This window comes from Gavialis gangeticus, unplaced genomic scaffold (genome assembly GCF_001723915.1).
Source record: "Gavialis gangeticus isolate Ggan-Ray unplaced genomic scaffold, GavGan_comp1, whole genome shotgun sequence".
NCBI classification, from domain to species: Eukaryota; Metazoa; Chordata; order Crocodylia; family Gavialidae; genus Gavialis; species Gavialis gangeticus.
Genome location: NW_017729025.1, coordinates 75,151,990 through 75,165,884, shown reverse-complemented (window position 1 = coordinate 75,165,884; position 13,895 = coordinate 75,151,990).

Here is a 13,895-nt window from a genome sequence, read left to right as displayed (position 1 = left end):
AAGCAAAAAATTAGGAATGAACAGTTAAACAAAGCAGTAACTTGACATATATATTTATTCCTCCCTACCAACATTAACTTCATCCTCTTAAATGCAGTAGAATAACTATGGGTGAGTGGGGTGCAACCCCTGTGTACTGCCTTAGTGGAGCACGAGACTGGAAGCAGGGAGGTGCCTCGCCCTGCCTTGCACTCTACACATTCTCCACAGTGGCTCGAGCAGCCACGGCAGAGGAGAAGCTACTAAGTAGGGCTGTGCGAAGCTTTGGTAGCTGATTTGATTCGGTGGAGATTTGGCCCAATTCGGCAGCCAAATCTCTGAATCTGACTTAAATCAGGAGACCCTTTAGTCTCTCTAAATCAAATCTGAACCCTCTGAATCGATTCAGAGAGATTCTGAGAAATGAGACAATTTGGACATAGACAAAGCTTTATATGTTTTTTTCTACATACCTCAAGGTACCAGGTGGCTCGTGAACCTTGCTGCAATGGTGGGGCAGATGGAGCATCCCATAGAAGTGCACCAGAGTCCCCAGCGCGCTCGGTGGTGGACCTGGAAGTGGACCAGAAGCACTTCTGGTCCATTTCTGGGTCCGCCAGAGAGTGTGCAGGGGACCCCTCCCCACGCCCCAGCTCGGCAACTGGTGCCTCCTGGGTCTCCCACACACTCAGCCGTGGACCTGGAAGTGGACCAGAAGTATTTCCAGTCCACTCCCAGATCTGCTGCCAAACACACAGCTATGTCTGTGGCTGAATCACTGATTCTCTGCATAAGAATCAAATCTTCAGCTTCAGATTCAGCCAAATCAAATTGGGACAGTGATCTCAATCAACAAATCGAATCATTGTCTGCCAAATCAGTCCAAATCTGAGTCCAAATTGAATATGGCCCTCTTCACACATCCCCTAGTACTAGACTTGGCCTTGGCCAGAGCCTAACTTCCAGGGGAAGCCACTGCTATGTAGGGGAAGAGAGGGAGCTAGAGGTTTAATTCTCACCTTTTGCCACCAGATTTTGCTTTAAATCACCAACTGACATATATTCCAGTGGCTTTAACACACACAGGAACAGCTTGATCTGGACACAAACTATATAATTTAGGTTTCTGTTTAAAAGTATTTGCATTTAAACAAATTACAAAAAACTGAAAGTGCTTGTTCCTGTAATGAAGAATTAATTTCAAGTTTATCTGGAGCAACCCACACCACATCAGTCTGTCATGAACTGGAATATGTGGTAGGACATCAGCTTATGGTATGCTTGCACTATGGCAGTAGCATGTCTCAGCTGGGAAATCCCAAACAAGCCCTGCCTCTTCTTGCATGCTTACATACTAACAACCCATAAATGTGCCAGTGAAGATACTCCAAGTATGGCTCACTCCAGCCACTCTTGAGAACTTGGGCTCCAGTGTGCTTGAGAACAGTCATTATGGACAGTCACCAGTGTATTTCCAATTTGGATAATGAGTCATAGAGGATAAGCCAGCTGGGGCATGTTGTCGCTATGGCGTAGATGTACCATTAGAAATCATATTTTTTTTTAACAGAAGCCAGGGTTTATGTAAGAGATAAATACAAACAAATGGAAATTAAAAGTAAGTACTGCTTATATTTATTATTTGTTTTATGATAGTAACAAGAAACAAGAACATGAAGCTGGCATGATCAAGGACTCCATTGTTCTCAGTGCTATACGAACAAAAATAATAAGTTAGTTCCTGTCTACAATGGTTACAGTACTGCAGACCTTTGTTAGAATATTGTAACTCAAAGGAGGAAGATGTTTTCTAAAAAAAAACCATTATGTGATCCTGTAATCAAAGACTGTATCACAATGCATGCACCCATTGGAATAGAAGTAACATTTCATGGCAGCTATAAACTTGGTATTTCCTAAAGACTGAAAATTTGACTTTGCAACCTCAATATTCTGGAACTGCAGAACTGGATTGAAAACCTTTGAAGTCCAAGACCTGAAAAAAAATCCTTCTTCCCAAGGATTTTTTTCTAGATAAACAAATACCACATCATTAATTTTCTCATTGTCGTTTCTTGATATAGTAAAGCTGGGTAAGTACATTTTTTTCTTGGTCTAGTAATTTTTCAAGATAATTTTGCAAAGCTGATGTATGTACAAGAAATAATATGTAATATTTATACCCAGGATTATATATGTTATTTTAGCTTCCATTGAGATGTATGGCCAACCTAATGTGCACTGATTGACAATAGTTTACTTCATTGCCTCTAGTGTGCTTTCTTCCCCAAACAGGAAATATATCTACACTTTCCATTAAATGTCTAAGGAGAGAGCATATGCTTCCATTGGTAGAAAAAAAAATAAACTGATTCTCTGAGGTGTAGGATCAGACTGTGGATCCTTGATTTATCAATTGGAAACAAGTCTTTTGTCTGCCTTCAATTGCATATTTCATACAGGTGAGTCATAATGGTTCATTTGCTACATTGTTTTGGCATCAGCAGGGCACTAATTTAAGTGGCAATGTTATTCACGCTTAAATCCATTCATTGATAAAAGCAGGAGTTCCTAGCTTAAATTCTTTAAAATACATTTTAAAAGCTTCAAAAGATAGCAAATAATCTAAAATATTGGGCAAGGTGTCATCTGATTTACATGCATGTATGGCAGCATTTTTTAGAAAAAGTCACAGCAACCAGAATGTATTACTTTAAAACATGGTTATAGCCAGAGTCAATTCCAAGTGACCAAAAAATTCATTGTTTTATTCTCTCTTTTCTCCTAAACCATTTAAGTGCTGGCTGTGGAAATGCCTAAGGACACTATGGAATCGTCTTCATTGAAGATTTTTAAGAAGCTGAATAGGCATTTGTCTGGGATAACACAAAAATAGTATATTCTGCATTTGTACACAGGGTTGGACCAGGTGACCCTTGGAGTTCCTTCCAATCCTATGATTCTTTCTTCTATACAGCCTTAACAGGGTATCTTGCATGGTTTCTTCAAAGATGGGTTTATATTTGAGGTGCTCATTTTGAACCTTCATATTTATTTCAGTAAAATGTGGGAAATTTCAAATAATGTAACATTATCCTACACATCTTAAGTAGGCGTGTCTGCATCATGCCAGTGACTCACTGTGAATGCTGTATTTCTGAGGCACTTATCCACTGAAGTGCTTCTCAATATGCTGTAGTGCCAATTGGAGAGGTGAGTAAATCAATTATTGTCTGCAACTATGGTTTTATGAGATTGCAAGCAGTGGATCTGAGTCGATCAAACTCACACTTTTATTCAAAAGAGCAACCAAGTGTTTATGCCATTAGGTAAGAATTGCTGCTTCATTAAGTATCAACTTGGCATTGTGGCCAAGTGTAGTGACAGAAGGATACAGCATGAACATATCTTCATGCAACTTCTTTCAAAACTCTAGTATTTTCATGAAAGTAATACTCCATTCAGTCACTGGGGCTCTTTTCCAAGTTCTGTTGCTGGCTACATACTCATCATGCCCCTTGTACTTTTACAACTCAGTGTAGTACACAGAAGCACAAGAACGCAACTGGGCATAGAGGGCAACTGCAACACACAGTGGCAGCAGGGACATCTAACTGCCACCATGACACTGGCACAATTCTACAGCTGCAGCAACAGTGGTTTTTTCCCAACCACTTCCCCACTAAGTTGACACCTGAGGAAGCTGCCCTGGTTGACCTACCCTAGTTATGCTACTGATTGCATGAGTTTTAAATGCTGACTTGTTCAGGGCCTTGCTTGTTGGCTTCCTCTCTTCCAGTGCTCTAACAATACCAATATTTTCTCTTTCACTTTACTCCCTGGTTTTTCAGGGTCAGTGCTAGTGCTGATAAATGATTTGAAATCTAAATAGTACAGCAGAAACATAAGATAGATCAACTTGGCTCTGCAAGGAAAAGCTGTCTTGCATGAATTTTAAGCTTATTACTATAGGAATGCAACCACAGTTCCACTACATATGTGAAGTTTATAGATCATCATCATCTACAATATATTGGGCAAAGTATAATATATTGCCTTAGAAGCTGAGTAATGTTGTATGCCAAAGGTACAAAACTATGCATTTACAAAATGAACATTTGTTGCATATGACAGATACACTGGATACACTTCTCACTGCAAACAAAAGCTTACATATAAAGAAAGATATATATGTGGTTGCTCCAGTTGCATTTAAATTATCCTGGCATTTTAGGACATGAAATTGTAAATCTTGTAACAGAAAACATCTGGATGTTTTGTATAATTGTTCTCTCTCATCATAATCAGAATCTTCATTTGGAGGTATATTGTATAATTTCTTTAAGCCTGTTCCTTTATTTTAAATTTTTTTTAAAGGTTGTCTAGATACAAATTGGCAAACTTCTCTGGGGCATAATAAAGAAACACAGGATTGTGTCCCTAATTATATCATCTCTATCATATCAGAGGTAATGATGGAACGATGGTAGTGTAAACTTTTTTGCGCACTGTTAATGCATTTCTATTCTGGACCTTATGAATTGTTTTGATGCTCTATTTAATCCATCATTTAGCATTGTCTCATAAAACGATGCTTTGAACTCGCTACATTGACAATGTTCACCTTTTTTTATCAGACACACAAACACCTACCCTATGCCCTCAAGCAACTCATTTCTGGGCAAAGCCTTTTCAACCTATATGCTGAAATATGAGGTCAAAAGCTTGCCCTGACCACTGAGTTGGCAAAGTGGCTGACAATTGGAAACAGTGGGGCAAAGGTAACCAGAATATTTGGAGGTACTGAAGGAAGTAAAATTCTTCAAGTCCAATGAATATTACAGATTTTCTACGTTTTAAAACAAGAATGCAATGATAATAAGGAGAGTGCAAACTCATGAAAATTTAACTCCAATAGTGAGTGTTCTTTTGGCAGAAGCAAGGAATGCCAGCAGCAAGTGTCAGCTGTTGTGAGATGCCAAATTTGTTATTTCCACAAGGCAGTGTTTTGTTTGTTTGTTTTAATTTCTACCACAATAGAAGTGTGACAGAGACTGAAGCAATGAACAAGCCTGAACAAAAATTAATACTAGAACAGCAGCAAACACATTGCCTGGGGTCATACACAGCTGATGTGATGACAACAAAGATGAATCCTCCTCACTGCCATTCTAAATGTGAGAGGTCTCATCAATATTTCTTTTTAACCCTTTTTCTACTGTAATACTGTTGCCACTTCTTTGTGTGTAAGGCTTTGTTTCATCTATGACAGGGACAGTGCACATGAGAAAAAGGAGAAAGACTGAGATAATGACTAGGCTGGAAAGGAATTCTGTCTCAACAGCCTTGAACCTGGGAAGTGCTAAGCAGCCTGGCCCAATCCAAAACCTAAGCATACTTATCCTTACCCATATGAATGGTGGGGCTATTTGCATTCTTGGCAAAAAACATGTGTTTATGTGTTTTGCTAGATTCGGTGAGAGAGCTCAGCACCTGCAGAACTGCTAAACCTAAACGTTAAACTGGGCTATGTGGGAAGAAGATACTATCGCTACTGACACTTCTCTTGCCCTTTGACACCATGTGTGATTGGATTCACAGTAACCTAAAGCTTCCCCGGTACATTTATCCAATATACTGCTTTAATACATCACTCCAAGAGATATGCTATTCTGGGTTTTAAATAGAAACTAAAGGCAAAGTTAAAGTGAAAAAAAAAATGCCACATATAGGCAAAAATGATCCTGACTGCTTTTCATTCTAGATCTCCGATGCTCCTGAAAAATGGCTTCCTTTCTTCTAAAGACCTGTTCCTGTTCAGTGATGGGAATACCCAAAGTTCTCTCATCATGCCCTACGGCTTAAGCATTTCTTTTGCCTTTGCCATAAGTGACAGCAGCAAACCTACAGAAAGTGACCTGGGATTTCCTTACTAGCACTCAGCTTTTTACATTTTTCAAATTAGTTTTAACTTTCAGATTTTCAGAGCTCTGTATAGATCAACAGCTGAATGTTCATGTTAGCTCTCTCAGGTATGGAGGTGTCCTCACAGGGTAAGAAGCTTTTTAGTTCAGTACATTTTGGGTAATAATATCATTACTATGGTAATGATATAATATGTGTCACTTTTGGGAATGAGAAATTATGTGTAATTTCTATTTGCTTCAGTCCTGTTTCTATAGTAACAAGACTAGTAATTCTCATTAACGACTAGGTTGTTAGCATTGTTATTTTTGGTAATTCCAGGTTATTAATGTCCTGGGTTCTTTTGCATATCACTGATGATATAATCTGAATGGCTGCTAAATAAAAAATAGTCCACTTTACTGCAGCCAGTTTTCACAAAATTCACAGAATATCTTTGGAACCTACTTTTAAAATTAGTGCAGAATTAACCCACATGAATAAAGTCATTAAATTGTTTGGACTAGGGGCAAAATTCAGACTAGATGGTAAACACGATCATTAACACAAACCACACAACTCTGATGAAAGTGCTGACACTACCATTTAACATTGCAGTTTGCCAAGTTCATCTTTCCACTACAAAAGACATTTTCCCCCAGAGTAACAATTTTATAAGAGCAGCAAAGCAATTTCAGGCAGTGTGGTTATCATGAGCTCATTTACCATTGGGATTAGAGGTTAAAGGTTGTGCCTTGATGCCACAAGGTCATTATTATCTCATGATAATAACTATAAATGCTGTTATATTTTATTATCCATAAAGATACATTAGTAGGCTAACAGCAGTCTGAGGGCTAAATAATATTGTAAGATACTATTTAAGTAATATTTTGTTACTACTATATGTATAATAGTATTTCAAGTAAATAAATATCAAAAGTTATATGATTACAACAAAATAATTCCAAGGCAATCTTAGGCAAATGAATATCACAAAAATAAATGGCTCTTTTCAGACTGCTTACTTTGTGCATTCTGGTACATACATTGCCTCTTCACCTTCAGATACTTACATACATGAATGACTTTACCCATTGACTTCAATTGGGATATCCATATGCATAAATCTACTCGCATGTTAAACTGTATGAAGAATCAGGCCACTGTTTAATTTATTTGTTAAAACACACTTTAAAAAGCTTTTTATAGCATCTCTTCCTGGTTAGCAATGTTTTGGTAACGCATTTCATAATGTGTTTTATAAAGAGTTATTAAAGGGCATAGCTACGTCTTGTAATCTTTTAATAAATATTAATATAGCATTTATGACTGTTCTCTTAAAGTGATACCATCATCTTCCTGGCCAATGTTAAGTAGCAGAAGTCAGTAATATTCAGTAGAGAGGTGATTATCTTTTCATTATAGGCTTTGGATAAAATATCTAAGCTAGATATGGATTTTAGAGAAAAGACCTGGAAAAAACTAAAAAAAATAACAAAGGAAAAATATTCCTATTTCTTCATATACTCCAATCCTAATTAGTTTTCTTCTGAAGATCTTCATAACTTGATCCGTGCAATCTTTGGAAAAATTGTTTGCCCAGTAACATTTTACAGCTGTGAAGATAAAAAATGTAACCAATTACATTAGAATATTGACTGTAATCAAGGAAAAGTCAACACCCGTGTTAGGGCACTGGAGATTTGCCTTCATGAGGACTGAAGGACTAAACTTTAGCAATGTATAGACTTCTGATATCAGTAGTGTGACTGGAGGAGGTGAGCAGGGCACCAACCCTAGACACTGACCATGGGTGCATACAGATATTCAAAACACCTGGGAGAGGAACCAAAGTTACACAGCTTTCTGTAAGCAGCTTGGTTTAGATTGGGAGTAAACAGTATACATATTTGACCTTTGGGGAAGAGGTGGGGAGTGGTATGCAGACAGCCTGTGCTGGCCAAGGCCTGTGGGGAGTGGGGGGGGGCGGGACTGCTGCACACCTCCCAGCATGTTTTGAAGGCTCCCTGGGCTTCTGGAGACTGCCAAATTGAGCCACGTGCTTGGGCCACCCCTGATTGGCTGCTGAGCCTAAGCAAGCATGCCTTCAACCCCACTCTACATCACTACAGAACCTCCCCTGTGCCCTACCCTGAGGCTTCAAGAAGAACCCCAGAGTGAGTGCCCTCCCTTCTGAATTGCATGTGCCTCTGTGTCCCGGCCTACCCATATGCTGCCATGGTGCCAAGGACACAGAGCCAAGAGCTTCCATGTGTCCTGCTTGTCACCCATTGCAACTCTTGCCAGAGGCTGTGGGATGTCTTTTGTGCTAATCTGGACATGACCTGGCAGCTGATTGCCATGGTACATGACTTCCTGCCCCCAAGCCAGCAGCCAGACATGCTGCATGGGGCCACTTACCACACCCTGAGCCTGCCAAGCATCCTTAACTGGGCCACTGACTTCCAAGTGGCTGATGAGGATCAGGCCACCCAGGATGCCATGGATGCCAAGGTGCTCTGGCACCACCTCTAGACCATCTATTGCCAGTTCTGGGCCTGTGCCACCAGCATCAAGTGGTGGGAACAGATCATCCTGTACACCTGAGATGATGAAGAGTGGGTCCAGACCTTCCACATGCACAGGACATCGTTACCCAGGTGGCCCTCCACATCACCTGCCAGGACATCAGCATGTGGCCATCCCTCACTTCAGAGAAGCTAGTAGACATCACCATCATGAAGCTGTCCACCCCCAGGAGTCTCTGCTACGTTGCCAACCAGTTCAGTGTGGGCAAGTCCACAGTTGGAGAGGCCATCCAAAACGTGTGCCTGGTCACCCAGAATGTCCTGGGCAACTGCTTCATCTGCCTCATCAACCCACAGGAAGGGGTTGCTGGCTTTCACTGCATGGTATTTCCCAACTTCATGAGGGCCATAGACAGCACCCACAGCTCCATCATTTGCCCACCCCAGTGTGCCCAGGCATTCATCAACCACAAGAGCTACTTCTCTGTTGTCTTGCAGGGTGTCATTGACCATCAGGGTTGTTTCACCAACATCTTTGCTGGCTGGGCAGGCAGCACCCACAATGCTGTGTCTTCTGCAACTCCTCACTTCTGAAAATGATCAAGAGCAGGCACTATAGTCCAAGAGTCCCCCATTTTGCCATCATCAATGTCATCATCCCTCCCTTCATCATCAGGGACCCAGCTTACCTGTTCATACCCTGGCTTATGAAGGTGCATGCTGAAAGCCTACACGGGGCAGCCTGAGCAGGTGCTTCATGAATGTGGCAAGGGCAACATTCAGCAGGTGTTCTTTATTAAAAACAAGAAAAGGTTGGCAACTGTAAACACATAAACTGAGGCACGTCTCATCCTCATGCCACATTCCCTTGCATCTCAGTGCCCCCCTCAGGGGAACTGGAGTGGTGTCCAACCAGTCTGGATTGTCACTAGCACTGCCTGGGATGCAGATTCAGAGAAATCTGGGGCAGGAGATCCATCACCTGGTGTCAGGGCATGGGCACTTGGGGACTCCAAGCCCTCTGGCCCTACTTATCTGGGGAGTGCTCCTGCTCTCCAAGGGCCAGAAGGCAGCTGATCAAGGCTTTACATACATGGACTCCCTGCCACTCTATGGGGCCAGTGCTCCCAACATCAGTGTGGGGTGCTTATTTTCCCCAGCCTCCCTGAACTGTGCATGCATAGGGCACCACACCTGGTCTGCACACTGTGCCTCCTCTGTCCAGGCTTCATAGAAGACCTTTCTGCTGGTCTCACAGATATTGTAAAGGCAATTTGATGATGAGGCATGGCAGGTTCTCCTCCTCACCTCAAGGTGCATGCTGAGAGTCTACCAGTGTGCCTTGAGGCAGCTGAAGGTGTACTCCACAGTCATGCAGCACCTGCTCAGGCAATAGTTAAAGTGGCTGAGGGGCTGAGTGTCAGAGGGTCCTGGGGTTGGGGCCCTTGCAAAAGGAGACAGGGTCCTCAAGGCAGGGGTCAAGGAGATGGAGGTCCTATGAGGGAGTGTCAGGAGTTCATGGCCTCTGTGATGCCACACACCCCACTTTCCCCCTGACCCTGCACTCACCTCCTACTCATGCCCACTAGTCCTCTCAGGTGGACAGGGTTCTGGGATCACCCACCTGTCCAGCTCCTACGCAGAGAAGTCCCTGGTCTGGGAATTAGTGTACCAAGTCTGAATCACCCTTCCCTGTGCCTCCCTTCCCAGTTCTGCCACTGCAGAATTCTCTCTGATCCCAACCCCCTCCCCATTCTAATGATCTCTCTGATCCCAACCCCCTGTCCTAGCCACCCCTTCAGGTTATTTTGTCTCTTTCACTAACCTCCCCAACCCCTCCCTCCCTGCAAAGGTTTGCTGGTGTGGGGTGCAGAGCACTGGCCCTTGTACCTGTTTTTTACACTTTGCCTGCGAAACTCAATAAACTGTTTTAGTGTCTGTCTGTGAATGCAAGGGGGAAGGGTTTCAATGCAAGTCTTCAGTGCCAGGGCTCTGGGCAGATGGGAAGAGGCTCAGCTTCTCCCATTAGATGAGCATGGCCCTGAGAGATAGGTCATGGAGGTGCAAATGCGGCAGATCTATGTTTCCACATAATGGGAGGTGGGCTGCAAACTGCCCAAGGTTGGGGGCAGGGGCCTTGGTGCCTAGGCCAGAGTCTAGGCACTGACTGCTAAAAGTGCAGGGCCCCAAATGTTTAAGAGGTTTTTGTCTTCTGCACTGGGCTCCTCCACCTGTCCACCCCTCTGGCTGTGGGCACTGCCCACCCGCTCCCCTTTCCTTCCCTCCCATCCCCTCCCTTCCCACTTTCAGCAGTCAGGGCAGGGTGCTCCCCCCATGCCCCTCCATCTATGCACCTGGTCCCCCCTTTGGGGTTCTCAGTCATGACAGCCTGGGAGATGGTAGTAATTGAGGATGGTCTGTAGAAGCTACTGGTCCCCTAGGGGTTGAAGGGAGTGGAGCAGAGGCCAGTGGGTTGGATCCAGTGACTGCCTTCTTGAGATAGGCTTGCACAGAGGGCTTTGGCGTGGTGGCCACTAACTGCCCACCCTCTGGCTGTGGGAATGGTCCACTCACTGCCCGTCCCCCTACCTTCACCCCAGGGCTTCACATTTCCCTCAGTGCCTGGGTCCTCATCACAACCACATGGAGTGAAGTTGAGCCATAGTGTCCCAGGCAGCATGGCATCTTCAATTGGTACCAGACTTCACCAGAAGTAAGGGAAGAGCTGGTCATAGGTGCTGTGGGTTGTGCTGCACCAGCAGCTGCTATACGGGTAGTCAGGAAGATGGGGTTGCTCTGCAGGTCTAGAAGGGTGGCATTGAGAAGGTGTCAGAACAGTGGGAGTGGAACACCTATGGCAGCTGTATTGGGATGGTGTCCTGGGGGCTGCATGTTTGGCTGCAGTCTGCAGGGTTTAGGACCAGGGGGAGAGCTCCCACAAGGTGGAGGGCACGACCTCAGGTTCCACATCCTGGGTGTTGACTTCCATGGCATCAGAGCTTTCCCCCTACTCCTGCATGTAATTCTCTGTTCTCTAGACAATGCCCAAGATTATGTCAAGGGAGCTCAGGCCCAGCTGGAGCTGCAACTCTTCTCCTGTGTTGACCTGGGGACCAGCACCACCTGTGGTCACCACAATTAGCAGACCTTGTGCTCTGTGGCCCCCAAACAACTGGTTGTGGCCTTGTGTGTTGTCTTGAGTTTAGATAAGGGCTAAGGTAAATGGCAATTAAATAACTGTTCAGAGATCTGGATATGAACACTTCAAAACCCTATACAAGATGAACATCTTAGACAGCACCCTGTGTGACTGTAGCATCCAACAGGCTGCACAGAACTTAATCAATAGCTGCAATCTTTACAAATGCCTAGATCGGTTAGGTGGAAACCACATACCGAGAAATAATACCAGAGAGTGGCTCATAGTTGGCCAGCATGAACAAGGGCTGGGGTGGGGGAAGGCAGAGGGAGAGGATGTTGAAACGGCCTTTGCTGACTCTTGTCAGGTGCTCAGGCAAACCATACAAGCTCAGGCTTAGGCTAGAGCACTGCCCTGGGAGGGGGGTAACTGGGGTACTGCAATGCTCCATGGGATGTTGGCAGAATACGACCTACCATGAGTCAGGATGGGATATTGTACAGATGTTCATTATAGTGCTCTAACCTACAGTGCTGAAGTCTGATACCACATCCATCCAAGGTTATCTTAAAGTGCTCTATGGTCCTGACCGTCTGCTTGGTTATGGCTGAAGAACACTTTCTGCATGCTTACCATGCAGTAGGAGTAACTTCTGTACCTGGCCTGAGCTGCACATGGCCTGGCTACTTGCCAGAAGTGGCCAAGCTCCGGAGATCAGAAAACCGCCTGCATGCAGGCCCAGTCCCAGTCCCAAGCTTCTGTCCCACACTACCCTGAACCACTAGAGATGAGCAACCTGCACCACTCATGCTCAGGGATGAGGGTGGGGGTGGGTGTCTACGTTGGGGTCTGGGTTGCAGGGTGCCTGGTTCTGGCCTCTGAAATGTGGTGTGTACAGGGACCAGAGTTGGAGTCTGTGGGGCTGTGCCTGAGCACAGGGACATGAGGGTCCCTGATTTGGTGTATGGGTGCCAGGGTCAGGGTCCATGGGGCTATGCCTGAGTGCAGGGGTCTACCTGAGGTCAATGTTTGGGTCTGCATGTACATTGTGGGGTGCTTCATCACAGGGTGCTGGGGGTGCAGAGGCATGGCCCAGGGACTCAGGTGCTTTAGTCCCAGGGCTTGGGCAGGGGACACTGAAGCTTCCCTTCTCTCTGCTGCATGCCAGCAGCTGACCTCCTGGAGGCAGAAGGCAGGAGGCAAGGCTAGGGGGCTGTGCTTGTTTGGTGCTGTGACAGCCTGGGGGTGGGGCCTGCTGGGTGCTTCGCCAGAAGAGCTTAGTGCTAGCATACCTCTCTACAAGGGAGGGGTGGGGGGCCGTGAGGAAGGTCACAAAGCAGGCTGGGATACCAGAGGACAGTGGTCTAACTTGAATTGATAGGAGGGGACACCAGAAAACCTCCCCACAGGTGCTGAATGAGCTTGCTATCTTTGTCTGTTATTTCTATTCATATTCATAATCTAGCACAGCCATAACCAGGAATGGTCAGTTTCTTGGCATCTTTATTGTCTTTCCTATCAAATATCTTTATTTAAGAATCTTAACAACTGCTGGAGGAGGAAAGCTTTTAATTGCTCCCATGCATTACCAATCATGTCATAGCTTGCTTTTTTTTCTTCAGGCTACTATACAGAATTCAGGGGCTAAAACAAATAATTCATTGTAATTAATCATCTCCTCTCCTGAATATTATCCATATTAACCATTTCCTCCTGTATTACTACATGCATTTTAATATTAAAAATCATGATTATTAAAAGAAATGTTAAAGTCATGGAAACAGATTCTTAGGTCTGCACTGCCTCTTTTGTGTTATTCTGATATTACAAAGGGCACCTACACATTTGCCCGACACCTGATCCAACACAGATTTCATAGACATTAGGGCTGGAAGGGACCTCAGAAGATCATCAAGTCCAGTCCCCTGCCCCAGGGGCAGGAAGTCAGCTGGAGTCATAAGATCCCAGCAAGATAAACATCCAAATTTCTCTTGAAGAAATTCAAAGTAGGTGCTTGAACCACCTCCAATGGCAGACTATTCCAGACCTTGGGGGCTTGGACACTAAAGAAATTCTTCCTTATGTCCAGCCTGAAACGGTCTTGCAGGAGTTTATAACCATGAGACCTTGTCATCCCTTGGGGCGCTCTGGTGAACAAACGTTCCCCCAGATCCTGGTGGACACCCCTTATAAACTTATAGGTGGCCATCAGATCACCCCTGAGCCTGCGCTTTTCCAAGCTGAAGAGTCCCATAGCTCTCAGCCTGTCGTCATAAGGTCTGTTTTCCTGACCTCTGATCATGTGCGTGGCTCTTCTCTGGACTCTCTCAAGCTTCTCCACA